General features: G+C 50.7%; 1 protein-coding gene and 1 long non-coding RNA gene across 3 annotated transcripts in view; both read right to left on the bottom strand.

The window, feature by feature from the left end:
- The window catches only part of GALNT17 (polypeptide N-acetylgalactosaminyltransferase 17), a 212,985-nt gene that overhangs the window by 36,307 nt on the left and 152,296 nt on the right, over positions 1-24,382 (bottom strand). The gene's annotated exons all lie outside the window — the stretch shown is intronic.
- LOC135283708 (uncharacterized) lies at positions 5,389-6,441 on the bottom strand. Its single transcript, XR_010349372.1, has 2 exons — positions 6,302-6,441; positions 5,389-6,074 (listed from the first exon to the last, which is right to left on the bottom strand). It is a non-coding gene; the product is annotated as an uncharacterized LOC135283708 (long non-coding RNA).

The raw sequence follows: 24,382 nt of genomic DNA, 5'->3' as shown, positions 1-24,382 counted from the left end.
ATGATTACCCAGCTGGGGGCCTGCTACCACACAACCCAGCCCCAACACCTCAACTCAACCCTGGCACCCAGTGCCACATCCAGGCTTTGTTAAACACACCCAGGGATGGTGACTGCACCACCTCCCCAGGCAGCCAGTCCAGAGCTTTATCACCCTTTCTGTAAAAAACTTTTTCCTAATATCCAACCTATATTTCCCTTGGTGCAGCTGGAGACTGTGTGCTCTGGTTGTGTCAGTGCTGCCTGGAGAAAGAGCCCAGCCCCAGCTGAGCACAGGCACCTTCCAGGAGCTGTAGAGAGTGTAAGGTAACCCCTGAGTCTCCTTTTCTCCAGGCTGAGCACCCCCAGCTCCCTCAGAGCTTCCTCACAGGGTTTGTGTTCCCAGCCCCTCTCCAGCCTCTGGATGTGCTTAACAGAAAGGCTCAGGTGAGCCTTTGCTGTCCCAGCCAAGGGGAGCAGAGCACAGGTACAACACACACAGCTCCTGTATCAATGTTCAGTGATAATGGGGCTTTGTGTGTGCTCAGCAGGCATTTAATAACTCACCTTGTTCTCATTTGCTCTCTGCTGTCTGTCATGGTTTGGGTGCTTTTAAACGTCTTCACAGCTATTTAGAATTACTCATCCTTCTGCAGCATGAAATGAGAATCTGAGCTCCAACTGCTGGGACAGAGCTTGTCACTGATGGGTTTCATCTCCTCTAATTACTGCTGAGACAGATGTCTCCAGCACAGAGCCGTGACTCAGCTTCCAGGGACCCACATTCCATGTGCTCCAGAAAAGCCGGCAGGAAAAACTTCTCCTTGTGGTTTCCACTGCCAGAGGGCAGGGATGGACGGGATATTGGGAATTAGGAATTGTGCCCTGGCAGGGTGGGCAGGCCCTGGCACAGGGTGCCCAGAGCAGCTGTGGCTGCCCCTGGATCCCTGGCAGTGCCCAAGGCCAGGCTGGGCACTGGGGCTTGGAAGGTGTCCCTGCCCATGGAGGGGTGGGATGGAGTGAGATTTAAGGTCCCCTCCACCCCAAAGGACTCCAGAATGCCATGAGGGTGTTTGGGGGTGATTTGCCTAAACCCCAGCCTTGTCCTTGGCCAGGAGTCCAAGCCCAGCCTGGAGAGAGAGAATGGGGCTGGCACAGAGGTCCCAGCAGCAATCCCACGGACAGGGCTCAGCCCAGACAACCCACCAGGCACCAGGAACTCCATTTCCATGAAAATACCATCTGGAAATTTCCCTTCATCCTTAGCAGTCCCAGATAAGGCACCAGAGCAGAACAGAGGCACAGGCACTGCTCTCCTGGAGCTTATCCACTCTGCCCACTGCAGTGACTTACTGGGAGCACTGGGAAGATGCACAGGCTTAACTGTGGAGGCTGCTCCCCAGGCCCAGTGAACCCTCCATGGTGGCAATCAGCTTCACACCAGCTGATTTAACTTCTCCCCACTCCACCTGCCTTAAAGCCAGACTTTGCTGGGTCCCACACGTGCTGCACAAAGCACAGCAATCCTTGGTGCTGCCAGTGGCATCTGCGATGGTGGCAGAGGGACTTGGGCCTAGTCCCAGACCTGTAAAATCCCTTAAAATGAACTAATAGCAGCTGTTAAACAAATGTGGGATTCAAAGGCAGGCATTAATTTCTGTATTGTCAGGGGTCACAGCCCACATCATCTGCAATCCACAATTAAGGGGTGTTCAACTCCCTCCAAAAGGCAGCAACAATTATTCAGGACAATGGAACTGTAGTTGCTGTTTTTCTCAGAAGTGCTTTGCTTTGCCCAAACCCCATTGTTGTATTTCATTTTCACACTGGTAGTGTTTCCCTTTCCTGCATTTTCTAAATGAAAACCAAACCTCAGAGTTTTCACACCCCAAAAAAGGAAAAGAAAGCTGAAAACCATTCTTTTTCTCATTTTCCCTTCCTGCTTTGGAGAGAAACTTTACCAGCCAGAGGGCAGGGCTGGATGGGATATTGGGAATTAGGAATTGTTCCCTGGGAGGGTGGGCAGGCCCTGGCACAGGGTGCCCAGAGCAGCTGTGGCTGCCCCTGGATCCCTGGCAGTGCCCAAGGCCAGGCTGGACAGGGCTGGGAGCAGCCTGGGACAGTGTGAGGTGTCCCTGCCCATGGCAGGGGAGGCACTGGGTGGGCTTTGAGGTCCCTTCCAACCCAAATCTGTCCCTCCACTTGTGTCCCTCCCGACCCACAGACAGCCCAGCTGTGGGGGCAGACACAGAGATTTCCAGGAAGGTGAGATGGGGATCACAGAGCTCAGCCACACATGGGATTGTTTAGGAAGAGCTTAGGTTGGGCAGCCCACACTCCTGGGTCTCTGGAGATGCTCCTGGCAGTGCCTGGTGGAAGCAGCATTTTTTAGGCATAAGGCAAGGCCTATCAAAATCAATACAAAATTCCTACAAACCTCACCAGACACTGAATAAGGACTAAAATATTCAGTCACCAGCAAGAAGGCCAAGCTGTAATTAAGTCCTTATTAAGCAGAATAAACAATTAACCTAAAAAAAAATTAAAAAAAGAAAAGAAAAAAGAAAAGCTTTTGTCTTTTCTGGCTGGCCACATACACAGAGGATGAGAGGGCTGTCCTGTGCAGGGCCAGGGAGGCAGGTGGGAGCAGCAGAGTCAGACTCCTCCAAAGGCAGGGATTTCTTGGAACAGCTTTTAAGCTGTTTTTGCCTTGGCTGTGCACAGGAAAGGCCCCTGGTCCCTGATGTCTCCCTGCTGTAGAGGGAGAGGGAGGCAGCACCCAGCTCCCTCCTGCACTAATGAGGCTCATTAAGACCAAACAGCTAATTTCTACACAAATCTGTTCCTACAGATGCCATGGCACAGACTCTGCCTGCCCTAAACCCAGGAGCTGAGCTGAGCATGCAGGCCCAGGGCTGTCCTACCCCTGCTGGTACCTGCAGGAACAACCCTAAACTGCACACAGTCACAGTGAGAGTCACCCTGACAGTCACCCTGACAGTCACACTGTCACTGCCACTGCTGGCCAAACAATCACAGGTTTCTGAGCTCATCCACACCACACCATCAAATCAAATCTCTAGAACAGCAGGGAACCTGCAGGGAAGCACGGGAAGAAAACATCTTCGAAAACTCCAACGGTGACTCAGTCGAGGAGTGCAAGGACTGGTGAGAACTGGATGCTGAGAGGATTTAAAAACCAGAATAATGAGCCCCAAATCTCAGAGGCTGAGCAGTGAAGCCATGACTCACATGTCTGGGGGGTTCCCTCAGGCAGCACCCACTGACACCCCTGAGAAGGGCAGGTCCAGGGACCCTGGGCACTCCTGAGACTCTCCATGACAAGGGCCACCAAACTGAAGGAGGAACCAAAAATCCAGAGCTGGGCAGATCAAATCTGGCAGTCTCTGATCAGCTTCATGTGATTTCACTCTGACTCTTAAATCTGTTGGCTTCAACCCACGGTGAAAAGACACATTCCAAGGAAAGGCATATTCTTACAGGGCTCTGCTCTGCCATCTGCAAATCATTATTCCTCCTTCATAAAAATAACTAAGTGCAAAGAGCTACAAGAGGAGGAAGAAATTGCTTAGCTCCTTCCAACAAGAATTTTTACCATCAGCCAAAAAGGAGGAGAAAAGACCTGGGTGCAGCATGTCCACTTCCAAAGCCGAGGGAAAAGGGGAGCAGAAAAGGAGCAGAAAATGTCTGCAGGAGTACAACACATCCCAAACCTCCCCAGAGCACTGAACTGACAGAGGAGGGGATCAGATACTGGGGAGAAATCCTTCCCTGGGAGGTGGTGATGCCCTGGCACAGGGTGCCCAGAGCAGCTGTGGCTGCCCCTGGATCCCTGGCAGTGCCCAAGGCCAGGCTGGACAGGGCTTGGAGCAGCCTGGGACAGTGGAAGGTGTCCTTGCCCAAACAAGGTGGTTTTTAAGGTCCCTTCCACCCCAAACCATTCTGGGATTCTGCGATGCTGCTGACACAGCTCCATCCACCCCAGAGGGGAAGAGCCAGCAAGAAGCCAGCTCGAGGGGTGTGTGCCCCCCACCCCGTGCCCAGGCTGGCAGGACCATTTGTGTCTTTGGCTTCATCCTGTCCTGGGAATGAGGGGGAGCAGCCTGGCCCAAAGAAAGCAGCTGTTCAGCTGCTATCTCATGATCATTTAGATGAATATATTTTCCTTTCCAATGTGAGTCATGAAAGTGGAACGAGTGAGAATGTAAAATAAAAAAATTATCAGCTCTCCATCACTGGAAACATAAAACCCCTTTTCTCTCCAGTGACAATTAACAAGGAGCAACAGCAGATAAACTGGAGCTGGCTGCTTCCATCCCCTTCAAATAACTGAACCCCCCCCAGACCTGCTGCTCCTTATCTGCAGCACAGTCCCTGCAGATGAGACTGTCTCCACAAGAAGGATAAGGATGTACAGGTAAAAAGCAGATAAAGAGATGGGGGAAATGCTCAGCAGGCTGAAAAGGCCAAAATCTACAGAGCTCTTGGTGAGAAGCAGCACAGGAGGAGAGATGAGAGGGAAAGGAAGAACTCCTGGAGCTGGGGTTATGAAGGTGCCATGCACAGCCTGAGCTCCTGGGGCCTCTTCCTTGGAGTCCTGAGGGAATATGGAATTACAGCTGCAGCAGAGGGGGCTGCAGGTTAAATCTCAGCTCCATGTAAAAGCTCCTTTGGCAGTGTCCAGCCCTGCCCAGATGAAGGTGGTGTTGGGGACCTGACCCTTGTCCAGCTGCCCTGCCCCACCAGGAGCAGCCCCTGGTCTCCCTCCACCCCAGGCTGACACACAGCAGGTTTTGTTGTTGCCCTCCAGGTCTTCACCAGATTCAAATCCAGAGAGGCTTTGGCTTTCCCAATCCCACCCTCACACTTGGATCGTGTCTGCATTCTCCCTGAGGGATCTGACTGCTTTCACCTTTGGAATGGGTTTTTTCATGTGTCAGGAGCTCCTTCTTCACCCACACATTCTCCTGCCACCTCTCCTTGACCTCCTGCATGTCCCAGTGAGCCACGGGCAGATGATCCTGGAAGATCAACCCATCCAGCTGGACCTGGCTTCAGTTTGTGTCCTTTATTTCAAAGAAAGGTCAATATAAAGGAACTCAGAGCATGTACCAGTCCTTTTGGATCTCCTTCCTGAGCTGAGAAGTCCCAGCAAGCTCTACCAAAGCTGCACTTAGACATCACACTGCTAAACTACTACAGATGAGACATCACAGAGAGATGATTTGGGCTTTGTTTTTCTTGAGCAAAAAAGTGCTGGAAGCAATTTTACCTCTCTTTTATCCAAACCTGAAACATATTATTGAGCTCTCTAGATTCCATTAAGGCATCAAAGCTGTGTTCTACACCATGGTTCTTTAAATAAAAAAAAAATCTAAACTCCAAAGTCTGCTTTCAGCTTTTTCTGTCAAAATATTTTCCAGACGCAGCGCAGGTACACACTGAGGACTGCCAGTCATCCTCAATGTCTTCCCTGGAAAAGGACAATTTTGCCTTCCTGCTTGCTAAGTTTTTAATTCCTTTTGTGGGCACACTTCATCCTAGGTTTCTGTGAAAGGTAAGTAAACAAGCTGTGATTTGCACAGGACGCCCACGGATGCATGTGAGAGACAACACAGCAGAGACAGCACTGCTGCTCCCACAGACAGGCAGGAGAGCAGTAAACACTCCAGCAGGGCTGGGGGCTCTCAGCAGGGCTCAGGACAGCGTTAAAATCTCTGCTGGTACCCCTTGGAGCCAAAAAAAGTCTGGTTTAATTGGATTTATTGGTCACCAAGAGCCTCTCCTTCTTGCATCAGCTGCCGTGTTTCCCTGTCCCAGTGTCAGCCTCTGCTCTGACCCCACATTTCTGCTTCCAGCTTTCCCCTCCTCCTGGCTGCTCCCACGTGGGGCTCTGTTCCCCTGCACCCCAAACAGCCCCAGATGAACAGACCAAAGAAATCAGGCTGATAAATCAGCCCAACTCTTGTGAATGTTGGCAATTCCACACCCTCCAAGAGCTTCTTCTGCCTTTCAGATGAGGACTCTGAGTCAGGCTGAGACCACTTCTGACCAACTCCATCCCTTTGGCAGTCTCTGTATCAAAAACCAGGGAATTGTGACATCTTGGCCCCCTCAAGATCCACCTGAAGCCAGGCAACCTGAGCCCAACTTAGTGACAAAATGTCAGGATTACTAAAGCTGCTCAAGAGAGGAGCAGTTCCCACCAGGAACAGCCTCGGTCACCGGGCTGGCAGCAGGTTCATGGAATCAGAGAATCTTTGAGTGGTTTGGGATGGAAGGGACCTTAACCCAACCCCTACCCAGGCAGGGACAGCTTCCAGCAGGGATGGAAAGGTGCATGAGGGACACCAGGAACTGGGTGCAGGTCCAGGCCAGAAGGCAGCGTGTCACCCTGAGGAGAAGCATCTCCTCTCCTCTCCTCTCCCTCTCCAGGTGCTCCAGTTCAATGGGATATTTTTCAGGAAGGTGGTGCCAGGTACCCCCTGCCCACCCTGCTGGCTCCAGGCACATTCCTGGATCTGCTCCGGCTCCGAGGGCACAGTGGGGTCACAACAAGGTCACAATGGGATCATGATGGGATTGCAACAGGATCACAATGGGATCGCAGTGGGATCACAAAAGGATCAGGACAGGATCACAACAGGATCCCAACGGGGTCACAACAGGATCACAAGAGGATCCCAAAGGGTCACAACAGGATCACAATGGGATCATGATGGGATTGAGATGGGATCACAACACGATCACAATGGGATCACAATGGGATCACCACAGGATCACCAAGGGATCATGATGGAATCATGATGGGATCACAAAAGGATCAGGATGGGATCACAATAAGATCACAATAGGATCCCAATGGGTTCACAAGGGGATCACAAGGGCACCATGATGGGATCACAACGGGATCACAAGAGGATCACAACAGGATCCCAGCGGGATCACAATGGGATTACAACAGGATCACAATGGGATCACAGTGGGATCACAACAGGATCCCAGTGGGATCACAATGGGATCACAAGAGGATCACAATGGGATGACAACAGGATCACAGTGGGATCACAATGGGATCACAGTGGTTGGCTGCCCCAACCCAAACACTGCACTGTGCTCTCCAAACAAAGGCCCTGTAGCCAATTCCCTGATGACTCTTTCACAAACTTAATTAGCCTGGGGTGAGTTAGTGCAGAATTAGGGGCAGCCCATGGAGCAGCACCGTGCTGTGCCTGGCTCAGCACAGGCTCCCCCAGGCCAGCACCCTGCAAAGTCACACCAGCCAGGACCTCCAGGGCTTGATCTTCAGGGAATTTACTTTTTACCTTGTTTCTTGCCCTGCCACAGCTTCCCAGCTACTTGAACAGCAGCTCAAGCCTATTTTGTAATATTTAAAACTTTTATTGTTCAAAAGTGTAGGAATTTGTGATATGGTTCAGGTTGGGCTTCAGCACTGGAGGTCTTTTCCAGACTTAATGATTCTGTGGTTTCATTTATATCAGTTTGATAACAGTGTGAGTATCTAACAGTAAATGGCAAAGAGGTGAGAATAGCCCCAGAAGCTGCTCCCACCCCTGTACAGCCAGGGCTGTGATGAGCTGTGGTGGCTTTTGGTGCAGCACTGGCTACTGAGTCCTTCACAAAACCCTCATTTCCAACAAAGCTCAAACTGAAGAAAATACACCCAAGGTCCTCATAAATTATAAGCTGTTCCTTTATATCTTAAAGGATAAAGGAACTCTTTATCTCTTAAAGGATAAACTCACCAAATCAGGATATTCTGAGATTCCATGACCATCCATTCAGGGTAACATGTGATTTTTATTCTTGGAATTAGTGGCAATTCACTGGGAGCTGTATTTGCAGAGCATTGTGGCCAAATATATTCTCTGCTGCATAAAAAGGCACAAAAAAAGACTCCTTATTCCAATTTTAAAGATGGGGAATCAAAGTATAAAACAGTTGTTCAGAATTTCAGAAGGAACCTGGAACAGCCAGGCCACAACTCCAGTGCTGGCTTCTGCAAAGGACTGACCTTCCCACTGCCCATGAAATAGGTGAAATATTACATTTGCTGCAGAGAATAAGTAAGGATGGGAGGAATTCAGGAGGGAAAAAGGAAAAAAGGAAAAAAAATCCTGCTCTTTGCTTATTTATAGCCCCAGTCTGTGCTGCTGAAGACTCTGTGCCTGCTCACACCCAGGAGACTGCACAGAACCATGGCCAGATGGGCAAATTCCTACAAAAAGCTCAGAAGGGACATGGAAATGGATCTTTTTTTCCCAATCAGGAAGCTCAAACTGACAACATTCACTTTGCAGGAAAGTAATTTTGCAGCTTTGAGCCCTGCTTTGCAGCAAAGATGGTGAAATTCATGAAATCCCTGGAATGAATGCAAGCCTGGACCTGGCTGGGATGTTAAACCCGAATCTCATCAGGCAGGAGAAAAGGCTGGGGTTCAGTTCATCCTCTGAATTTATCACAGCTGTGAACACGAGGGAGCCAGGGAAACAATACATTATGCTGCTTCAGCATTTCTGGCTTCAGGCTCCCAAATTTCAGCATTTTCAGCTGGTGTAAGGCTTGGTCCATGGAATCTTCATCCTCAAAGGAATTCATGGCATTTAAATCAATCGTTAATGCTGCCACGATTTCTCTCTCCCAAAAACAAAGCAGCCCTGACTTTTACAAGGAAGTTAATATATATGGAACACAAACCCTGTGAGGAAGCACTGAGGGAGCTGGGGGTGCTCAGCCTGGAGAAAAGGAGACTCAGGGGTTACCTTACACTCTCTACAGCTCCTGAAAGGTGCCTGTGCTCAGCTGGGGCTGGGCTCTTTCTCCAGGCAGCACTGACACAACCAGAGCACACAGCCTCAAGCTGCATCAAGGGTTGGATATTAGGAAAAAGTTTTTTACAGAAAGGGTGATAAAGCTCTGGACTGGCTGCCCGGGGAGGTGGTGCAGTCCCCATCCCTGGGTGTGTTTAACAAAGCCTGGATGTGGCACTGGGGGCCAGGGTTGAGTTGAGGTGTTGGGGCTGGGTTGGACTTGATCTTGAAGGTCTCTTCCAACCCAGTGATTCTGTGATTCTGTGAATAATAATATCTGCAATAATATTTATACCCAAGCTACAAGCACTGATGTGTAATGCTGCTGGGGCAGGGCTGCTCAGCCCCTCCTGTGTGATACCATCAGCTCTGCATCCCCAGCATCCCAACGGTCCCTGCACGCAGGAATTCAATTAAGGCACTGAAAGGCAGCTTCTCACAGCACTGTGCCCAGACAGGCACAGCAATTCCTGCCCACAATTAACCAGGCTGAGAAAACAAAATGAAATCTGAGAGCAGCCCTCATTCTCTATTGACTAAAATTCATACTCTGCTTTCAGATAAAGGCCACTGTCAATCTCCCCGTGTCGGAGCCACTGGGAGGGAACCAAGGGTAGGGAATGCTGGAGCTGCTTTTCAAACCAGGGGAAGCTTCAAAGTGACAGCAGAGAGGAACAGAAAGGCTGTGGCAAGCAGAGTGATGGGTGGTTACAGAGGCCCTGAGGAAAAATGGGATTATCTCAATAACCTTGAGGACAAACCCCTTTGTTGTGGTGGGGGATGCCTGGAATTTGTTCCCTTGCTTTTTACACCCCTGCTCTTCAGCCATTCAAATCCTCTTTACTGTCCTGCTTGTCATGTTGTCCTCTCCTCCCTTCTGACTTCAACACATGCTTGGGAAAGTTCCTGATGTCAGTGAGAGGACTGTGGTCCCCCAGTGCCACTGCTGGGACAAACCCTGTCCTGTCCTCTCCTGTTTGAGCTGCCCGCACTTAAATCCCATCAACTGTGATATTAAGAGAAAAGGTAAAGCAGAGACAGGGCTTATTTATTGATCTTGCTGATTCACTTATGAGACATCTCCAGAGCCAAGGCTGCTCATCAGAATGTCCTTTTTATTGCAGTGGCTTTTTTGTAGTGTGAAATGTTGATTATAGTCACATTTATAATGTGAAATTTTTATTATAATCACATTTATAATGTGAGATGTTGAGTTAAACATTTCACCCAGATCACAAAACTGATTTCATTTGGTGCTTCCAAGCAGTGTTAAAGTCTGGTGAGCTCCTCCTTCCTTTTCCCAGTCTTGCTCATACTGAGTGTCCTGGAGAGCCTGGATGGGAACTCCTTCCCTGGGCTGGGCTCCAAGAATCCACAGCTTCTGCTCCTACTGACAAATTCCCACTTTAAATTGTTGGAATTCACAGAATTCCAGAGTGGTTTGGGGTGGAAGGGACATTAAACCCCATCCAGTGCCACCCCTGCCATGGCAGGAACACTTCCACTGTCCCAGGCTGCTCCAAGCCCCATCCAGCCTGGCCTTGGACATCCCCACATCCTTCTCCAGGTGAGCATTCCCAGCTGTGCCAGCCTTTCCTCCCAGCAGAGCTGCTCCATCCCTCTGCTCATCCTGGAGCCTCCTCTGGGCTCCTGCAGCAGCTCCAGCTCCTGCCTGTGCTGGGCCAGGGCTGGGGCAGCTCTGCAGGTGGGGTCTCACCTGAGCACAGAGGCACAATCCCAGTCCCTGCCCTGCTGCAGACAACAAACACAATTCAGTTTGGAACTAATCTCTGAAGCATCCACAGTGTTCCAAGCTCATATTTAAACACATAAAATTCCCTGCCACATGGAATTTCATTCAAATTTATGGAACTGCCTGGAAATAGAGATCTTGAGATGGCTGCTCCCAGGAAACCCCAGCTCAGACAGCAGCTCTCCCTCAGCACTGGGGCAGGGTCACTGCCAAGCCCTTGGCAGGTCCCACATCTCAGATATGCCATATTTATGTGTCCTGCATTGAAAGATGGGGATGTGTGTTCTATCCCCATCTGTTAGGGCAGTTCTCTGCTGCTCATGGGGCAGTTTTCTTTATCTCTCCCACAGCCAATCCTCCCTCCAGGAGATCTCTGCTGTCCATGGCCACTGAGTGTCCCTGCATGGCTGATCAAATTCCAGCATCCCATGGGGAGATGCTGTGCCCAGGGCAGGAGCCAAGCATTCCTACCTGGATCCAATCTGAGCCTGGAACAGCACAGCAGCCTTTGCCCACTGCATTGCCAGAGGAGCAGCTTTCTGCTGCCCTGCATTCCCAGAGGAAGAGCAGGCCCATCTCCAGCAGCCCTGGAGCTGCAGAGGAAAACTCCCCCCTTGTGCAGGATCCCTGCTCCAGCAGAAGCACAGCTGGCACTGCAGGAGGGCTGAGCCCCCATGGGATGGGACTGTGCCACCACCCTGCCCACAGGGGGACAGGGCCTGTTCTGACTCTGGCAGTGGTGTTTTGTTTTACTGCATTTTTATTTTATTTTCATTTTCTTCCCGAATAAAAAACTGTTTATTCCTATTCCCATATCTTTGCCTGAGAGCCCCTTAATTTCAAAGTTATAATAATTCAGAGGGAGGGGATTTATATTTTCCATTTCAAGGGAAGCTCCTGCCTTCCTTAGCACACACCTGTCTGTTCAAACCAATATATGTTGGATTTTCACAGGGATTTCTCCAGGCTCCTTCCATGCCCTCAGCACCAAGGACTAATTCAGCCTTGTCTCTTGGCCACTTGGCAGGGCAAGTTTTCCTTGAAAGAGCTGCACCGGGGATAGAAGTTCAGTCACAGCAGTGTGATTAAACAGCTGTGGTATCACCCAGCCAACAGCCTTCCTTTTTCAACAGCCATCCCAGGATTCTTCTTGGGCAAAAAAGGTATTGAGGTCATCCTTAGATAGCAATGCTGAATACTGAAGATGACAAAAGCCTACTTGTAGGCTCTACAAGCTCTTCAGAGATTGTAGAAGAGCCACATTTAGCAAAAATGATAAAATAAAATATACTGCAACACATCCCCTCCCTGTCATCCTGAAAACAAAGCTGATGAAGGATTCTGGATTCAGATGTGATTTCATCCAACAGGACAAACCCCTAGGACGTGTTGGCTGGTGGGAGACAAGGGCAGTGTGAGTCCAAAGCCCTGACCCAGTTTTTCTTTATTCTTTCTAAGGAACAGAATGTGAGCCCTGTGGGCTCAGCCCGCTCTGATCTGCTGTGCAGGAGAGGGGGAAGAAGAAGAGGAGGGAGAATGAAGCACTTTTTGTTCCTCTGAACAAAAGCCAGGCCAGGAGAGCAGAGGAGCAGCAGCACAGGCAGAGATGCAGCAGCACTCCTGCACTAATGGGTCATGGGAAGAGCAAACTCAGGCACAGTCACCAATCCCACCAGGAATGGGGTTGGAATCCCTGGAGTGCCAGGCTGGACAGGTTGTTGAGCAGCCCGAGAGAGTGGAAGGTGTCCCTGCCCTGGCAGGGGCTGGAATGAGATGGGTTTAAGGTCCCTCCCAACCTAAATGATTTTGGGAGTCTGAGATCACAAACTGCTGAAGCAATAAACCCAACCCCAGCCCTGCAGCCCCACTGCAGGGAGAGCTCACAGCCACGTGTGGCTTTAGGGACTTTGGACAACTGGGACTTGAACAGCCAGCACCTGAGCTGGGTGATCTAAAGCCCTGCCTTGGTCACACCTGCAGCACTCCAGCACCCTCCTGCCACTTCAGACATGGCCCCAGATTCCCAGGATCCCTGAGGCTGGAAAGGCCCTGCCAGCCCATCCAGTCCAAGCTGTGACCCATCCCCACCTTGTCCCCAGCCCAGAGCTCTGAGTGCCACACCCAGCCCTTCCGTGGGCACCTCCAGGGATGGGCACTCCAAACCTCCCTGGGCAGCCCCTGGCAATGCCTGAGCACCCTTTCCATGGGGAAATTCCTGCTGATGTCCACCCTGATGCTCCCCTGCCCAGCCTGAGGCCGTTCCCTCTCCTCCTGTCCCTGTTCCCTGGAGCACAGCCCGACCCCCCGGCTGTCCCCTCCTGTCAGGAGCTGTGCAGAGCCACAAGGGCCCCCTGAGCCTCCTTTTCTCCAGGCTGAGCCCCTTCCCAGCTCCCTCAGCTGCTCCCCAGAGTCAGCACTCAATGATGGGAGCTCAGTGGGGTACAGAAGGTCAGGCTGGAGGGTCCCACATCTCCAGGCCCTTCTGCAGTGTCCCCACGAGCCCCAGTGACCACAGCCTTGCTGATGGTTGGTACCCCACCAGGGCTGTGGTGGGCTGGAAGATTTTTATGCCATGCCAAATCCAAGGATTTACACAAAACCTTGAAAGCCACAAAACCAAAGCTGGCTGCATCTTCTCCTCTGCAGCAGCTTCCAGCCATCCAAGAGCCCCCAGAATTTCCTTTGTCCCTCACCTCTCCACAAGCTCAGTGGTCCAATAGGATGTGCCTGTTATTCTGGCAAAAACAAGCCTGGGAGTCAACAGGAGTTCAGATCCATAACAACAAAGTGATGGAAAAAATTGGAATAAGAAAGAGCCAGAAGATTTCTCCTTGGCTGCTGCTTGGGAAGGAATAAATTCTCATAGACAGCTCAGAGTCGCAAGTCAATAATTTTCTGTACTGCTTAAAACTCCATAAAGATCATGGGCAGCAATTGCACAGCACAAACATTTCAGTTCTTCCCATGGATTTTTTTACATGAGGAAAAATAGAAAATAATTGCTTCAATAAAAGTCTTTAAGGAAAACTAACTTGGAAAAACTGGGCAGTAGCAGGCAGTTAATGACACCTTTTGTGTGTGCTGGGCAGGCTGCCCAAAATTCCCTTTCTTTTCCCTGATCAAGCAGGCAGCCATTCAAGTGTCCCCAAAGCCCAGCCACAGGGGTTGGGAAGTGATTAATCCTGCACCAGCTGCCCCCCTGCCATCCTTCACGTGTTTTTCCAGATAAAATTAGAAAACACTTCATTCCCCCTTTAATTTGCAGGATATTCACCTGCATTCCCAACACTTCTTACCACGTTCACATTGGGATAACTGGGCTCCAGAGCCAGGGTGAAATTGAGTTTCATTTCCCAGGCCATGCATTATGTTTTAATTAATTCTGCTCATAGCTATTAACACAGTGCCAGGCTGAGCCTTGGATGTATGCAGGAAACTCCAGGAAAGCCATTTCTGCAGGGGTATTTTCACAGGGAAGCCTTTTCCTGGCTCCTGGGTTTGTGTGGAATTTGGGGGCAGGGGGACTTGCCCAGGGTGGCTCACTGAGAAGCCAAATCCACCAAAGCTGGAGGGAAAGTGGGGGAAGGGCTTTCCCAGCTTTGCATTTGTGCCTTTTGCAGAGGAAATGAGGGCGCAGAAGCTGGGTGACACCTTCAGCCCATAATGGTAACTCCTCATCCAGCTGGATCAGAAATTCCATGTCCATGAGGGTATTTGGGACTGTAACATGGGAAAAGGAAATTTCATTACCCTGGGAGCTGCTGGAAACTCTCTGGGAGGGAAGGGCAGGTGGATCCAGCCCCTTCTGCACTGGTGATGGAAAGCAGGGAAGGAGAACCAAGAATTCCCTGTATCCTGAGCTGTGGCATCACTGGAATGATCCCAAGGCACTCCAACAAGAGTTCAAGGTGCCCTAAAAGCCTCTCCTGTGTTTTCTTTTGAGGCAAGTAATTTATCAGCAGCCCAGCTTTCCATCAGCTGTGTGAAACCAGTGAAAACATTCCCACGGGGAGAAAGTTCCAGGTTTTTTCTCCAAGGAATTTTGCAGCCAATTCAGGGCAACACACAGAACCTGCACCACAAAAGCTCTGCCTCCCTGTGCCCTCCTTCTTAAACAGGAAAAGCCCTTCATTTTCTAAACATAGTTTCCATTTCATAGTCAGGAAAATAATATTCCAAGGGTCTTCTCTCCTGGATAAAACTGTTTCATATCATTCCTGCTGCATCTGGTTTCATTTCAGGAATTTTCTGTCTGGCAAATGTCACAACTGAGACACGGGAACTAAAATGGGGATAAGAATTTGCAGTATTTTATTCTGACTTCTGGAAAGCTTCAGTAAGGTCCAAATGATCCTTTTGGAGAGGGAATGTGACTTCTGCTGCCAGTGGTTTCCCCCTGAATTCAGCCCAAAGACACAAACACCTGGAAAAACTAACAGCTTTAGAGTCTCTTTTTTTTTATTGAGCCTTAAATAATTCTGCATTTCTGTGCATGGCACAATCTATATTTGAACAAGACAAGTGGGAAAGCACATGAAATCCAGTGATTTGTAACTGAGGACTGAGAAAACCCAGATATTTTATGTGAGGTTTTAGTTTTTTACTGTGAAGGCGGCAGGGGAGGAAATACAAGTGAATTTATAATATGATCTTCCTTTAAATCGTTCCCAAAGAAGTGAGATATAATCAGGGCTGGGCAAAATTTGGATAAGCAGCTTCCCAGCATGGAAATTGGTTTTTTTTTGGTGATAATGTTAGCCAGAAGAACGTGGCTGTTTACTAAGACCTGGAATTGCTTCTAGGAGGATCTGGTCAGAAAACTTCATCCAAAGCTGCAGCAGCCTGAAGTTCTCCAGCACTTCCACCCCAAACTGCTGGGATAACACATCCAGGGCACAGAGGATTTGGCCACCAGTGATGAGGCTCTCCCTTGTTTTCCAGACTCTGCAGCACCAGACCTATGGAGCTTTGTCTGGGGCAGAGGATGCTGAATCCCAGCTTCTTTAAGGCTGGAAAAGTCCTTGGAGATCAATGAGTCCAACCATTCTCAGAACTGCCCCATGTCCCCAAGGGCCACATCCCAGGGCTGTTAAACCCTTCCAGGGGTGGGGATTCCACCCCTGCCCTGGGAAGCTGTGCCAGGGCTGGACAACAAATTCCCGGAAGGAATTTCCCCAAAGTGCAGCCTGAGGCTCCCCTGGCCCAGCCTGGGGCCGTTCCCTCTCCTCCTGTCCCTGTTCCCTGGAGCACAGCCCGACCCCCCGGCTGTCCCCTCCTGTCAGGAGCTGTGCAGAGCCACAAGGGACCCCTGAGCCTCCTTTTCTCCAGGCTGAGCCCCTTCCCAGCTCCCTCAGCTGCTCCTGGGGCTCCAGCCCCTTCCTTCAGCTGCTCCAGCCCCTCAGGGTCTGCATTGTCCTGAGGGGCCCAGGACTGACCCCAGGACTGACCCCAGGACTGACCCCAGGTGACCACACCAGTGCCCAGCACAGGGGACAATCCCTGCCCTGGTCCTGCTGGCACCCTACAAAAGACAGTCCTGTGTCAGGGGGTTTCTCTGGTTTCCTAATTCCCCATCTGTTAATTCCCAGGACTAACAATCCCTGGCTGCCTGAGCAGCATGTGCCATTGTCTCCAGGTGTGCCAGATCCCCCTGACCCTGGCAAAGCCCAGGGCTGGAATAACACAGGGTGTTAACCCAGGGTGGCCTCATGGAGCAGAGCCAGGCTGCAGCAGCAGCTCGGGGGCTTATGCTGCTTTCGTGTAAATACAGAGCTTTAAACACAGCCACTTTTGATCTCCAATCAGAGGCAGAATAATAAAATAATCCACTAAAGATGGAGCTGGGGAAGATGCAGGCACTAAAAGCATCCTTTGTTGGGAGGCCCAGCTGGCTCTGGACCAGAGAGCTCTGCCTGGAGATGGAGAAAGCAGTTAATTTGTTCTGCTGCTAAAACACAGATTAAAGTACAAGGCTAAAGCACAGTAAATAACATCGTGTTCCTTATCAAAGCCAATTGAATGCTTGTATAAAACAAACAGAAACATTTTATAATTCAAGTGGAAAAGGGAAGGAGGTTGGATTTGCACAGACAGACCCAGGCATGGTTTTTCAAAGGAATTTTCTCTCCAGGAGAGGAGCAGTCCCGACGTGCCTTCATGCAGGACACACTCAGCTGTGGACATAATCCATCACCTCGAGCTCTTTTTTTCCTTCAAGTAATTATTTGGAGTTCCCAGTGTATTAATGGAACAGGAGATCTCATCTCCACAGCCTGCTGAGAGCTCCCATTCCAGCAGCACCAGCTCTCCTGGGCTCTGCCTGCCCCTGCAGGGCTGGGGAGGGACAGGGGTTGGTGTTTGTGGGCACACAGGGCAAGGGACCACAGCCCAGGAACTCATCCTTGGGGACATGGCCACTCCCAGGCTGGGCCAGCAGCTCAGGTGGAGCAGTTTATCCAGCTCAAACAATGGATCTGATAAAGAAACAGCTAAAAGAGCACAGATTGAAACTGGTTATCAGGAAAAAATCCTTCTCTGTGAGGGTGGGCAGGCCCTGGCACAGGGTGCCCAGAGCAGCTGGGGCTGCCCTGGATCCCTGGCAGTGCCAAGGCCAGGCTGGACACTGGGGCTGGGAGCAGCCTGGGACAGTGGAAGGTGTCCCTGAGATGAGCTTGAAGGGCCCTCCAAGCCCAACTATTCCAGAATTCTCTGGTGATGATGTAGGGATGTCACAGAAGCCAGGAGTGATCTGGGGACAAATCCAAGTGTGAATGACAGGGTCTCTCAGCATTTGTGAATCCTCCACATCCCTTTCCAAGGCACTGCTCCCTAAGGAATGCCCCCCCTTCCTCCCAGACTGATGCAGACCCAAAGCCCCACTCTGCTTTTCATTCTAATCACCAGAGACACTCCAGGAGGTACCAAACTGAAAGGATTCTCACCCTATGTATTTCCACAACAATAATTTGCTTTGCTCTATGCGAAACCTGTCACGAATATGTATTCCAGCAGCAGCAGACATAAATCAGAGCTGGGGTGAACACACAGCATGCAGCTCCTCAATTAGAAATCTTCCTTCCCAGGAGATAAGGCAGGCTTCACAGGAAAACACCAGGAGCCACCTTGTCCCAAGCAGCCAGGTTTCAGGAAAGCCCTGCACATTTCCCAGTGCTAGGATTGCTGTACTTCGCTGCTGGAATTCTTTTTTAACGTGCAGTGTTTGGCAGACCACGCAGTCCCAGCCATTCCCAGGTCCCAGAGGTTAGCTGGAGCTCCTGCTCAGCAAAAAGGCCTCGTTTGAGGGAGTTTGGTGATGCTCTCCTGCCACTTGGGTTAACAGAGGGATGCACAGAGGGACCAAGGCCCTGTTCTCCTCCAGACTTTTCCAGGTTGGAGCAGTGCCAGGGAGGCAGATGATTTTTTCATGTCCCTTTTAAATGAAGAAGCAACGTTCATTATTGCAGCCTATTTTATCTGGTGACAGGAATGCTGACCTGGCGCTGGTGCAAGCCACGTTCAGCCAGGAAGGATTTGGCACTGTGGCATGGATTCAACCCACCCCACACACCTGCTGCAGACTGGGCAAACCCTGCCTGAAGGTCCAGCCTGCCTGGTCCAGGCTCACACAGCTCTGGGAATGAAATCTCCCGTCACTGACTCATGTGGCTGTCCCCTGTCACCTCCAGCTCCCTGGCCCTTCCCCTCTCATTTCAGAGCTCCTGCCCAGGCTGTTTCTGAGCAGGGGGCAGGGGAGCCCCAGCAGGGGCTGGGGTGCCTGTGCTGCAGGGAGCTCTGGGGACAGCCACCTTCACCCAGCTGCAGCCCAGGGGGACAGCAGGCCATGCACTAAATCCCTCACAAACCCATCCCAGCAGCCTGCAGAGCCTCACAGGCTTCTGGCCAGCCCCAAAGAACCAGGAGCACCCAGGCCCAGATCCTGGGAAATGCAAACCTGGGAGGACAGACCCCAGGAAAACCTCAGAAACCACCAGGAGACCTCAGCAGGTGCCAAGCCTGAGCTCAAGCCCTGCTTGTATTCAGATCACAGCTTTGGAAGGGACTCTGCTGTGCGTGACAGCAGTGCCAGGTCACCAGCATCAACCCCACAGCCCGAGGAAGGCCCAGCTCCACTGGGACTGCTGGTTCCCCCCCACACTGCCACCAGCAGCACTCCAAAGCACATTCCCCAAACACAAACTGATGGCACGCTCAGGGAAAACACATCTCCAAATCCTCCACTAAAGCCCAGCTGTGAGGGGGCAGTCCCACATCCCCCAAAGCCCTTGGGAGCAGAGCAAGGATCATTCACACAGTTCCATTTGCTGGAACATCGATCCCATCACGGGCAGGATGCCAGGAGAACTGCCACAAGGATGAGCCCTGGGGTCAGACAGGACAGCCACATGCCTGCTCCTCATTCTGCTGCCTGGGGAATCACCCAGAGAGGGCAACAGCAGAGCGAAACCAAGAGGCTGTACTGCCAGCTGGGGTGTCTGTACAAATCACCAACGAGATGGGACTGCCAGGGAATGTGTCTCGAGCTGTTGTATTTTCCAGCATCACTCTCATTCCATGGTCATGACAATGGGAAGATGCCAGCAGCTCACGTCCCCGGCAGCAGACCAAGAACTTAATGTTACAACTAACTTCAAATGTTTTTGGACCAATCACACAAAGCAAAAGCACATTGACAGTAGTTCTATCCAACCACTATAAACACAGTACCTTTGGTTAAAACATTGCTTGCTTATTTTGAATACAATACCTGCTTGTAAGCCTTAAAACACAGTGCACAGAGCTCCATTATTAAGCTTAGAACTCCCTAATATCTTGCTAGATATACTTTTCTGCAGCTTAGGGAGTTATTCTAGACAAGCATTAATACACAGACCATTGTTCTATTTGTCCTTACTTTCTACTTCTCATATAACTTTTCTGCTGACCAATCTTATGGCTACTGCTTAGCTCCAATCACAGTTCTGCTGTCTCTGAGGCCTGCCTTTTGCAGCTTTCCCAAAACCCTCTGATTTTAAGGATTCCCACAATTCCCCCTCTCATTACAACTAAAAAGAAACTTCATAACCTTGCTGTTTATTAACTACCTTGCGATTCCCACAAGGCTGCTGCTGGATGCCCTGGCAGTGATGCTCATTAACATGTTGGGATGCTCCCAGGATTTCTGGCACACCTCAAGGCTTTGCATTCCCATGCTTAGGGATACACCGTGCTCATCATCACTTCACCACCACTTATTTCATCATCAAACAGCAATAAATGTGGGCTCTGTGGTTCCTTAAATTCAGGAATATTCTACTCTGAGGACGTGCCAATAACAACAAAAAGAACAATAATAATATGTATTTAAAAATCCCAACAAAGATCGCAGGGCTCCATTTACCACAGGCACTGCCACATCCCATTTTCTAAGAGAAAATTTCAACCTCTTCTGAAGCAGAATACCAGAGAGAAGCAGGAAAATACCAGACTCAAGGCTGCCCTTTTATGCTTGCAAGAATCATAAATCCAGGTGAGTTGACTCTATTTCATGTTTTAAGATTTCACTTTGACAAACACCAAGGAGTTGCCACTTTCTGCCTCCAAGGGAATTTGTTATGGATCAATTAAAAAAGCAGGAGAGCAGAAAAATGGGCATTTTCTGGTAACCATAGTTGTTACCTGTTGCCCTGCACGTGTTCATGGGGAAATAATAACATCTGATTTAAGATATTGTCTTAGGTGGGAAATGGGGCTGTGTGTTCTATCACCCTCTGTCAGAGCTGGGGCAGTTCTCTGCTGTTCTTGGGGCAGTTTTCTTTATCTCTCCCACAGCCAATCCTCCCTCCAGGAGATCTCTGCTGTCCATGGCCACTGAGTGTCCCTGCAGGGCTGATCAAATTCCAGCATCCCATGGGGAGATGCTGTGCCCAGGGAAGGAGCCAAGCATTCCTACCTGGATCCAATCTGAGCCTGGAACAGCACAGCAGCCTTTGCCCACTGCATTGCCAGAGGAGCAGCTTTCTGCTGCCCTGCATTCCCAGAGGAAGAGCAGGCCCATCTCCAGCAGCCCTGGAGCTGCAGAGGAAAACTCCCCCCTTGTGCAGGATCCCTGCTCCAGCAGAAGCACAGCTGGCACTGCAGGAGGGCTGAGCCCCCCTGGGATGGGACTGAGCCACCACCCTGCCCACAGGGGGACAGGGCCTGTTCTGACTCTGGCAGTGGTTTGGTGTTTTTTTTGTGTGGTTTTTTTTTTTTTTTGTTTGTTTTGTTTTGTTTTGTTTTGTTTTGTTTTGTTTTGTTTTGTTTTGTTTTAGTTTGTACTACTGCATTTGTGTTCTTAATTTTCCTAGTAAAGAACTGTTATTCCTACTCCCATATTTTTGCCTGAGAGTCCCTTAATTTCAGAATTATAATAATTCAGAGGGAGGATGTATAAAGTTTCCACTTCAAGGGAGACTCCTGCCTTCCTTAGCAGACACCTGTCTGTTCAAACCCAGACATGATGATGTAACTGCCAGGCCAGCTCCAGGACTTTCCATGCAAGGAGCAGGAAGCACAAGGTGGAACATGGGGAGATGTTTTTGGTGTTTGTACATGCTCAGGAGAACATTTGCTGCCTTTATTCAGCAGTGCCTTCCAAAGGAACTGAGACAGAGCAGGGAAGGCAGACAGGGAATGGCAGTCTGGGAATGAGACCTCTGCAGGCCCTGAACAGGACAGAGCTCTGTGCCAGAGCCTCTTGGAGCCAGAGCCCATTCCTGAACAGGGAATGGCACCACAAAACATCCTGAGCTGGAAGGAACCCCAAGGATCCTGGATCAGGAATGGTGTGGCCAGCAGGAGCAGGGAGGTCACCCTTCCCCTGTACTGGGCACTGCTGAGGGCACACCTCGAGTGCTGTGCCCAGCTCTGGCCCCTCACTTTGGGAAGGACATTGGGACGCTGAGCACATCCAGAGCAGGCAATGAGGCTGAAGAAGGGCTGGGAACACAAACCCTGAGAGGAACCACTGAGGGAGCTGGGGGTGCTCAGCCTGGAGAAAAGGAGACTCAGGGGTTACCTTACACTCTCTACAGCTCCTGGAAGGTGCCTGTGCTCAGCTGGGGCTGGGCTCTTTCTCCAGGCAGCACTGACACAACCAGAGCACACAGTCTCCAGCTGCACCAAGGGAAATATAGGTTGGATATTAGGAAAAAGTTTTTTACAGAAAGGGTGATAAAGCTCTGGACTGGCTGCCTGGGGAGGTGGTGCAGTCACCATCCCTGGGTGTGTTTAACAAAGCCTGGATGTGGCACTGGGTGCCAGGGTTTAGTTGAGGTATTGGGGCTGGGTTGGACTCGATAATCATGAAGGTCTCTTCCAACCCAGTGATTCTGTGATTCTGTGATCAAGTCCAGCTCCTGGTTCTGCACAGCCCAGCTCAGGAATCAGCTACAGCACAGGCTGGTGGGGCTTTAGGGAGCCAGACTCTGCAATGCTAAACAAGGGTTTGCTGGCTGTGAGCTGTGGCTCTCCCTGGGTTCAGGAGCACTGCAGAGCAGAGCACCATGGTCAGGCCTGCCTGCAGGGCAGGAGGTCTCCCCCACTGATGGCTCCAGCTCTGGTGACATCTCTGCTGCTCCAGACGTGTTGTGTCCCTGCTGAGGCCGTGCAGGTGTGTCTGTGCTGACCCCATCCCTGGGACAGGGACACACCAGCTGCTCCACTGTGCCTCAAGCATCCTCAATGCTCTTTCTTGCTCCTTTTTAAATGCAGCATTTCAATCACTCTTAGAAGAGAAACATCTTTTCTGAGGTGGGACTCAAAGCTGCTTTCCTTGGCAGTATAAACGTGTCCTGCAGTCACTTTTTTTATCCGAGCTCTGCTGTTGCATCGATTCTGTTCTAACCTGCTGTTCATGTGAAAGAACAAATCCTGGCAATAACAGCAGTGCCACAAAAGCATTTTATAGAATCACAGAATCACCCTGAGCTGGAAGAGCCCCACAAGGGCCATCCTGTGAGTCTGCTGGCCCTGCTCAGGACAGAGATTGGAGCTCTGCTCTGTCAGCTGCATCTCCCCAGCTCATCCAGCCAGAGAGCACATCCCTGCAGCCTCGGGGTCCCTGCAGCCTCTGTGGCTCAGCTCTCAGCCCAGCCCAGGCTGCTATGGCCCAGCTGAACCTCCCTCAAGTGACCCAGTGGAAGTGCTGATGCCTCAGCCTCGCCGCAGGGCCCCGGTGCCAAACACAGCGCCCGCAGAAGGAAACAGATTCCATCTGCCAGCATCTCTGTGAGACAGCCACAAAGGAAGGGTCAGACGAGGAGCAACAGCAGGAAAAAAATCAAATAGAAAAATCTGTAGCATCTGTCAGTCCTGCCTTTTAACTGGCTCAGCTAGGCTGGCAGGGACTGCAGCGAGGAGAAGTCAGGCCCACTAATCTGATTAACGGGTGATTAAAGGGCAGCCACTGCGAAAGGAAGGGGCTAAAGGGTTAACAAATACCACACTCCTCACTGGAGAAGAGAGAACACTGTCTGCCTTGATGATGAAATGAGTGCAGTTTTGACAGATCTGGGGCTGCTGTGCTTAACCTCTCCTGCAAGGAGATTTTGAGCTGATTTGCTCTGTCAGAAGAAATCCTTCCCACTGCCAAGCACTTCCCTCCAGCTGAGGATTTAGCTGGCAGCAGGGAGCACAAAAAACTTGGAAATCACTTGCTGTAAACTTGTGTGCATGTTCTTTGTTCTCTGGCCTTGCAGGAGCTGTCCTGTAACACACCAGAGCTGTGAAGTGAGGTCACCCAGGCAGAGGGGAACAAGGCCTGAGATCCATCCCCTCATCCTGAGCTCCCATCCTTCCTCAGCCATCCCCAGAGCTGGATCACCCTCAGGCCTTTATCCAAACTCCCAAAGCAGGACAGAGACTTCAGCAGGATGAATCACTCTGTGTGCAAATTTCTTCTCCTTATAAAGCACAGGGATTGTCCAGGATTTTCCATGAGAACTGGGGGAGACCCTTCAATAAGAAGCCCAGAGGATGGCATGGCCACAACCAACACTGCTGTGTGCTCAGCAAAATGAGGGGGGAACGGGGCTGGAAGAGACAGAGCAGAGGCAAAATCCAAGAGTTCTCTCTGCCTTCAGCCAGATCCGAGCCTGGGGTTTTGAAAGGGAAGTGGAGCTGGATGTAGCCAAGAGCTGGTGCCTGGTGAAGAGGAGGGACATACAGTTCTGCCATCCCAGAGCTCACCCCAGCCTTGGGCAGAGATGGGGGTGACAATCAACCTTCTGCAAATCTGATAGCCTTCAGTGGGCTTTTCATCCTGTAACTAACCCAGAAACTTGCTGAACAAATGAATTTTTAGCAGCAGCCAAGTATCCACACAGAGTAAAGCAGCATCTTTGGTGTTTCCAAACCTCTCTGTGCTTCCAGCACAGGCCCCAGGGAAAAGTCTCCTGGCTTGCCCTGTCACTTTTGATTTAGAGCCTTCTCACATCCTCCTCCTCCCTCCAGGCCCAGACTCTCTGCTGAGCACTCCCCCACCAATGAAGGAGCCCTTTGGTGCCCTCCATCCCCTCCCCTGAACCATTTCCATCTCAGAATCCCTTGTGAGCTGCAGTCCTGGAGCAGGCAAGGTGTGGGCAGCCAGAGCAATTTATTGTCAGCTCCTTTCCTGATAAACCCCCGTGGTTCTGCTGCCACTGGCTCAGAGGTGCTGTTTGCAGGAGGACAGAGTTTCACAAGGCACAGGAGGGACACAGGCAGGGAAATCTGTGGGCTTGCAGGACCCAGCATCAAACGTGGCTCAACCATCAGAAAAC

This window comes from Passer domesticus, chromosome 19 (genome assembly GCF_036417665.1).
Source record: "Passer domesticus isolate bPasDom1 chromosome 19, bPasDom1.hap1, whole genome shotgun sequence".
NCBI lineage: Eukaryota > Metazoa > Chordata > Aves > Passeriformes > Passeridae > Passer > Passer domesticus.
This window is presented reverse-complemented; position numbering and strand designations above follow the sequence as displayed.